We start from the raw sequence: 9098 nt of genomic DNA on the forward strand, positions 1-9098 counted from the left end.
GGCAGGACAGGAAGTCATCGAGGGGAGAGAGCTGGAGAAGGAGAAGTGAATGAAAAGAGGAAATCTCAGCACAGAAATAGAAACTAATAACAAAAGAACCAAATGAAAAATTCAGCATTGAAAAATGCGTTATTTGAAAAAATTCACTAGATTAGTTCAAGAATATAACAGACAAAGCAGAGTAAAGAGTCAATAAACTTGAAGACAGATCAATAAAAATGATTCTATCTGAAAAACAGTAAGAAAAAGGATGGAAGAAAAATGGATAGTCTTGAAGATCTGTGGGACACTATCATAAGTTCTAACGTGTGTGTGTACTTGGAATCCCAGACAGAGGGGATCGGAAGATGGATTACCAAGGAACATGAAGAAACTTTTTGGATGTTCATTAAGTTCATTGTGGCAATGATTTATACGTAAGTAGAAATGCATTCAATTGTACAATTTAAATTTAAATATGAGTTTAATGTCAATTGTACTTTAATGGAATTGTTAATTTAAAAAAAATTTATATATACCCACAAAGAAAGAAGAAAAATAAATGTTCCTACACCCAAATAAGATTAGAGTGATTTTAATTTTTTTCTATATATTTTTATATTTTCTAAATTCTCATCATGTCTTTCTTTTGTGTACAAATTCTAGGTTTTAAAATTGGGAAAATGAAAATTATTTTTTCTAAATAAATAACTTAAACATAGTATTATTCATCTGGTTAATCAGAAATACCTATCTTACCATACTTAAACAGGCCAAACCTGAGCCAAAAATAATATAACCCAATCTATTACCCAGAGAAAGAGAATAGATTAAAATTACCTTCAAAGTTCATTATTAAGTATAGATATGAAAATCACTTAATTATACTTTTTTGTTATTATAATAGCATGACAATTGTTTCCATAACCATTTAAAAGAATATGTGTATTCTTAAACATATTACTTGCCCTATGTGACAATGAGAAATTGTTATTTTGTGAATACAGGAGACATACATAGCTCAGTGATTAAGTGGAGTTTTATTTCTCTTTGGTAATTTGCTGTTACATAAATCTTACATAGAAGAAGCCCAAGGCAATTGATTTTATATATTATTGTACTGCAAGTATTTTCTCCTTTTTAAAAGGCCCATTTGGATGTTATCACATAGCTATTTTTTTTCTTTAGTAGAAGTTTCAATCTAAGCTAAACAGTCTTCATTTGCAGTTAAACTAAAGAAATGGCAAATTAAGTATTTTGTAGACAAAAATTTAACCAATAACCTAGTCAGTGTTGTTCGTGGAAATTCCATTTCATCAAACCATTATCATCATATATCAGCTGTGCCCCCCAGAAAAAGCAGAATCCAAGATTAGATCTTGCTTGACAGTAATAGTTTATTTGGGGCTGTGAACCAAAGGAACAGGAGTGGCTGCGACAATGAAACAGGAAAAGTGGGAAAGTTCATCCAAGGTTGCACTGTCAGGGTCCTCTGAAGAGCCATGTAGGATGCGCCTCAGAACTGCTCAACCCGAAAACAGAGAGGAGATACTTATCCACCTGCCCTGATCTCTCTTAGATCTGCTCTGTGGTACAGTAACTCCCTTCACACCCAGCTGTCTCCAGAGGGCATCCAGTGAAGCAGAGGAGAACTCCCCAGATGGAATCTAAGGCAGGTGCTGCCAGGTTATGCTGGCTGGCGACTGATCGCCTCCATATGGCTGAATAAAAGGATGGGCTGAGGAAACGTTAAGAACACAAAAGGCGTCAGTACAAAGTTGTAGGGATAAATATACCAGCAATGAAGAGAAAGAAGTCGATTTCTTAGATGTTTTAGACAAGAAAAATTGTATTAGCCACACACACACAGACACACACCCATGCACGCACACATGTGCATGTCCTGGAGCTGGCTTCTATCAGCCTGTGAGAGTCAATTACGTTCATCTCTTCCAGACTCCATGTTCAGTAACTTCAAGTCAATAGTCTGAAATCAACAAAGATGGGAGGAGTGTTTACACTATAGAAACTGACAAACTCATAAACTAGAGAGTTTTGTTTTTTGGTTTTTTTGGAGGTAATAGAGCTGGTTTAGCAGTCTGCTACGTGTGTGTGTATGTGATGTGTGCCTATACATACTCACATTTGTAAGTGGTATTTTGGTCAAATAATAGAAATAAATCAAATTCTATAAAAAAAAATAGTTCCATAATAGAAACTAATGATAGGAGACTCTGTAAAGAAACAGACTTGAAAATTTGAGCAACATGTTAACGCCACCACTTACCAACCCATACCTAATTAGAGAAGAAAAAATAAAAACCTACTAGCACAGATAATAGTAATATTATAATTCTTGTAACTTATTATGGGGTGAATTTATGGGGTGAATTGTGTCCCCCAAAATTATATGTTGAAGTCCTAACCTCCAGCACCTCAGAATGTGACTATTTGGAAATAGGATCTTTAAATAGGTGATTAAAACAAGGTCACTAGGGTGGGCCCTAATCTACTATGACTGGTGTTCCTATGAGGAAAGGGCACTAGGTGGACACAGAGACACACAGAGGAAGACCAGTGAAGACCCAGGGAGGAAAGGGTCATCGGCTGAGGTAAGAGGCCTCAGTAGAAACCAACCCTGCCAACGCCTTGACTTCAGACTTCTGGCCTCCACAACTGTGAGAAAATAATTTTCTTTTGTTTAGGCCATCCTGTGGTACATTGTTATGACAGCCTTAGCAAACTGATAAGCCATTCCAGTTGTAAGTCAGTGTGACATCAAAGGGATAGTGCCTTCAGGGGACAGAGGGTGGACCTCAAGCCCCAGGCAGCCCTGGGGGGAAGGCCTGAGACAACTTCTACAGCCTGACTAGCGGTCTCATGAAAGTTCGCAGACATTCAAGGGGTGGGCCACACAGGAAGAGGAGCCTGCCAATACTTCCAAAGTTCCTCATTAGAAAACAAGTGTGTCATTAGGGAAATGCAAATCAAAGCCACAGTGAGACAGCACTAAACAACTGTTAGAATGCCAATCATCAAAAAGACAAGAAATAACAAGTATTGGTGAGATGTGAGGACAAGGCAACCTTTGTGCCCTGTCAGTGGGAATGTAAACTGGTACCTTTACATTCAGAGTATGGAAAATAGTATGGAGGTTCCTCAAAAAGTTAAAAATACTATATCAAAGAGATAGCTACAGCATTATTCAGAATAACCAAGACATGGAAACAGCCTAAGTTTCTAATGACAGATGAATGGATAAAGAAGTTGTGGTATATATATAAAATAGAATGTTATTCAGTCATAAGAAAGAAGGAAATCCTGCCATTCGCAACAACACAGCAGACCTTGAGGGCATTATACTAAATGAAATACATCAGAGAATGACAAATGTTGTATAATTTCACTTTTATGTGGAATCTAGAACAACAACTCATAGGAAAAGAAATCCAATTTGTGGTTGTTAACGGCATGGGGTGGGAGAGGGGAAATTGAATGAAGGTGATTAAAAGGTACAAACTTCCAGTTACCAGATAAATAAATACTAGGAATGTAACATATAGCATGGTGGCTATATAGTTAACACTGATGTATGGTATATTTGACAGTTGTTAAGAGAGTAAATACTGAGTTCTCACCTAAAGAAAAAAAGTAGTATTTCTTTTCCTTTTGTTTCTTTTTTTTTTTTTTTTTTTTTGATATTATGTCACAATACATGCAACTCAAATCATTATACTGGGCACCTTAAACATACAGTGTTCAATAAAACTGGGAAAACAAAAAAGGTGGGCTTTTAAAATTAAAACAAAGCCATTTAGGGCCTAAATTCAGACTACTGAACTCATCGTATTGTTTATAACTTCTTACAATTCGCAAGCTCTTACTTATAGCTTAGGATCCATAAGTGTCAATGAATTTAGAGGACCACCTGGTAACCACAGGTGGAAAGGATTGTCACAGGGAAGTATTTGTTCACAGACAAAAGGGAAGAACTTAAAGCCAACTATTTAATTCTATAATTATACTTGCTGTCAGAAACAAGGGCTATTCTATTTATGTTTTTCCCAAGCTATTCATTAGTAAAGTAAATATTTTAATGTAGGATGACTGCATTTTAAATTTCACAATTTAAATTTCTTTCATGATGTTTCTACTGTAATACAAACCAAAATGGAAGCCTCTTGTGGGAAACACTCTAGGTTCTTGTAAAATGCTCTTGGTGCCTCAATCAAGGGATAGTTATTAGAGCCATATTATAATTGTTATCCTGGAATCTGTCTTAGGTTCTTTCTCTCTCTCTTTTTAAATACAGCACCATATTGGTCCTGATACAAAGGTGTTTCATCTTTGCATTTCAAAAATAAACCAGTCATGTAACCAGCAATGGAAGTTGGTTTGAATTTATACTTACCTCATTACAAATCACTTTATATCCTGAAATAAGCTTCTAGTGTACATTGGTGAATTTACTTAGGTCTAGTGGCTTCATTGTTTTTTTCTGATAAATATACATAAGTAAAGAAATTCTTATTAGGTGAAGCACATGACTTTAACTTCCAAAGCTTGTGTCATCATTGTTATGGCTTATATATGATGATTCCTTTTGAAACTTTAACCTAACCACACTGCTATGTGCCTTACATGATTAATATATTAAATGGTATGTATTCTTTGCACCTGAAGAGAGCAAGAATAGATGAAGGGATAGAATTTATTCTAAGATCTTTGAAAAGTTGTTTGAGTTAGCTTCAGGCAGACTTGTCTCTACCAGTAACTGCCTTACCATGTAATCTTGGGCAAATTAATTAATCTCTCTAAGCCTCAGTTTCTTCATCTGTAAACAAAGAATGCAATGTAACCTAACTCACACGGTTTTGCAGATTGTAACAGATGACCTATATCAAAGCCTTAGCACAGTGCATGGAAGAATGTAAAAGTCTAGAGATAAAATCAAAACAACAATAAAGCATTGTCATTATCTGCAATAATCTCATCTATAAAATGGAGATCATAACAGCTCATTTTAAGGAATATTGTGAGGAATAAATGAGTTTATATACATAAATTGCCTAGCAAAATGTTTAAAAGGTAATCAAGTAATGATAGCTATTAATCGTCATTGGATTTGTTAACATTAAAATACGGTCATCTCTTACATGCATATGTTTTAAAGTGCTTATGATTTGGAGCCCTCTGGTGTTCACATTGGGCACTGTCATTTTGAAACTAAGTATTAAGCTAATTTAGATCAGTATTTCCTCAAGGTATTATCATTTGCATACTATTTTACCATGTCCAAAAGAGCTGGTTTTTAGATATTTTTATTTAAACTCATTTATTTATCAAGGTAATATCAATATATTTCCCAACCCAGTTTTTCTATCATTAGGATAAATGTAAAACCAGTATGTTTTAACATAGATTAAAATAAATACGTAACTATGAACATAGAAAATTTCAATTTAAGAAACAGCCAAAATCATATCTTACACAAACTTTGGGAAGCCTTATTTTATGTTGATAGATTTATAAAGTGTTAGGGAAGATTTCACAAAGGAAGCAGGTTTTTTAAAATTGAATCTTAAAGAATTATGACATTGCTCTGATGGAAAAAAGGACAAAGGACTTTCTCAACAGAGATTAAAGTACGTGGAAAGTCAGAGAATTGTGGAAATGTTGTGTCAGTACAGAAGCTGCAAGATGTTACAAATGCACCCCAGAGTGCAAGTGAGTCAATTGTCTGGAAGTGAGCAGTGCCTGAACAGAGGTGGGCCAGCCACACTGGGAAGGGCCCCTGTGTCATGCAGAAGGGACTCATTTCACATAAAGTCATCATTCACCAAGAATAGAATTCCATGAGTAAATGCTTCCCCTTAGTACCCTCTGAAATATGTATATATGTGTGTGTGGTGTCAAGTTCGGAAATGCTGAGTTAAACCAAGTTAAGCAGTTGCTTTTATTGCAGGAATTGCCATAGCACTGTAAACCTCTAAAAGTGCATTATAATATGCAGATTTCTCATGTGTTTGATCTTGGAGTAGTTTATATTTTTAAATGTTGTCCTGTTTGTTTTATTTGTTTTAGAAATTTTGAAAAATTTCTAAATTTCTAAACATGGCCCTAGGTTATGGAGAGTTCTTTTTTATAAAGATAGTAGTAACATGGTTAGATTTGTATTTTAGAAAGATGGCTGGTAACAGAATGTTGGCTGACTTAAGAGGAAAAAAAAACCTAGAGGCTGACAAATGAGTTAGATTATGGCTGAACCACTGATAATTCACATGTAGAAAACATATCACAGTCACTGCCTATGTGGTGAATTTTAAATTAGGAGAGCTAAAAATAGTTTTATGGTGTTACAGATTTAAAGACAGTAATTTATTCCTTAAAAGCAAAAAGAAGACTCATTAAATAAAGTAGTGGACCTTACTGGAAGAAATGACACAGCCTCAGAGACAGGAACTAATGTAAGTATAGACTTCTTAGAACAATCTAGAAATATCACATGCCAAGCAGAAATTAGTACAATGGCAAGCAAATCTGAGAAACAGCAAATAAAGAAAGTCATGATAATTGAAGAAAAGGTATAATGAATGTTCAGCAGCAACACACAAATTATAGAAAAAAAAATTCCCTTTTATTTGAATTATTGCATACTTTTAAATTCTCTTGTTGCTCTTGTTGTAAATGACAGATCTAGGTGCAATACTTCAGCCTACGAAATAGTAGAAATCAATTGTGAATCTTATCATTGTGAGTTACCAGCACCAGAGGATGTATGTATTAGTGCAGCAAAGTGTTCGGCAAAAGTGAGTTGGAAATAGGGAGAAATGGAATTTAAAAAATTGCAACAACATAGGAAGCAAAACTCCTTAAATACCTAAGAGGAGTGAAAAGGGAAGAAATCTTTTATCTATAAGACATTGAATTATTCAATCAGTTTGATAGTTCCTGTTTGCTTCCAAATTGATTTTTTTCATCAGCATTTAGAGTGGCTGCTATAATCATTTGACAGTTATGGGCAATAATTATGAATTTTCCTTACTGAACTGGTTTGAAATGTCATATTGCTTATGAGTTCCTGTAGCTTGTCAGTTTGTGCTAATTCTCTTCACTCTTCCAGTGAGTGCTTTAAACTGTTGACCCAGCTCATGAATAGAGCAGCATTTTTCTTACTCCTTTGAAAAAGACAGGTGATTGGTTAACAGATGTCAACTAAACAGATTGCTTAATGCAGAAGCTAAGTGTCCTAGCACAGATGTAATGTCAACGTATTTTCTTCTTTTTTTGAAATCTTTCATGGATATCATACAACATTTATTTAAAGGGAATTTAGTCCATAAACTTGGTTTTTAATTTATATTTTCACTGACCATTCCCTAATATTATAGAACCAACTTTGATGGTAATTTTTTAACTGTTCCCAAGAATGGAGGAAAATAAAATTAGAAGGTGGAGGCAGCCAGCCATCTTTGTTAAGAGCACAAGCTGAGGAATTTATCTGGGTTCATATCCCAGCTTCCCTGTTATTAGCTGTTTGACCTAAGCCATTTATATAATCTAACACTCAGTATCTTTGTAAAATGGGGATAATAATACCTACTTCCTTTAAAAAAGGATATTTTATGCACACATACATGTGTAGGATTTTTGTATTATTTTTGCACAGTCCAAATATAATTGTTCATACTTATTTAAGTCAATATTATCAATTTGATTTTTTATTATAAAACTAAAATTAAAACATGACCTCTAAAACTATAATGAAACCAACTATTAGTCCAGATTTTCCTTGGGTTCCCTATTTAATCTTATCTTTAGCCAATTTCCAGAATAAGCCCTCTGTTTCAGTGGGGCTGGTTTTAGCTCTCCAGCCTGCCCTCACCTACACCATCCTTGCACCTGTCTCTACGGTTTTCTCTGTCTCTTTAGACAGCCCTTCTTTCTCTCCACCAACAATCTCACCCACACAGATCTGACTGTGTGGTAGTCCTCTTACTTGTCCTTGGATACCTGCCAGACATTGCTGTTAATCTTACCACCAGGCACTGCTTTAACCTTCAAGGCATCCAGAACCGTGAAAGTATGAATTTCTGTTTTTTAAGCCACAAAGGTTATGGTAATTTGTGACAATAGCCACAGGAAATGAATACAATGATTAAGGAGCAAGAGATAATAAAAAATAAGGGAAATGAAACTTGCAGAAATGAAAAACATAACATTTACTACTATACATCTGTATTATAATTATATGGCATAATATAAATTTAAATTATGTAATCATGTAAATTTATAAATTATATAAACATAAGGAATAAAGATTATACACAGTTGAGAGAATTAGTGACCCACAGATAGAACTGGAGACAAATAGATGGCATATATAAAAGAAAGCTTAAAACACATGGAGGTTTGAGCATAGATTACTGTATAAAGCCAATATATAAAGTGATGGCAGAGAAGAGTAAAGAATTAGCATTTAAAATAATTAATAATTGAGAATTTCTCCAGACTTGATGGAAGAGTAGCATAGGAAATCCAAGCATAAAAATATTAAAAAATCCAAACATAGACAAATATTGAGAAACTACAGAACAAAACACCAAAGAGAAAGAGATTATTTTAAAAGCAGCCAGAATAAAAATAGAGATGTCTTACAAAGAAGTAAAATTAGTGTGATAGCTAGCTTTTCAATTGCAATGCAAGGTGTAAGACAATAAAATAATATTTTAATATGCTGAAAGAAATCAATTCCAACCTAAAATTGAATAGCAAACTCTTTCAGAAACCACTGATGAAGGGACTTCCAAAAGATGCACACATCCCAGAATATCTGAGATGCAAGAAAGTGAATTTAAAAAACAAGTGTATAATGATACAAAACAATAATATTGTTTAACCTGAGAGTTAAAAATAATATAATGGAACTGCCATAATGGGTCATAATTGTATATATGGTGGGCCAGCAGTGATAAAGCTTTCTAAATTTTTTGTATTATGCAAGAGGATAAAAGTATTGCCTAGCTTTAGACTTTTTAAAATATGCATGTTGAAATGTAAAGGATAATCACTAAAAGAATAGAATTATGGCATATATACTGAAACAATTACAAAGAAAT

Source organism: Manis javanica, chromosome 13 (genome assembly GCF_040802235.1).
Source record: "Manis javanica isolate MJ-LG chromosome 13, MJ_LKY, whole genome shotgun sequence".
Lineage (NCBI taxonomy): Eukaryota > Metazoa > Chordata > Mammalia > Pholidota > Manidae > Manis > Manis javanica.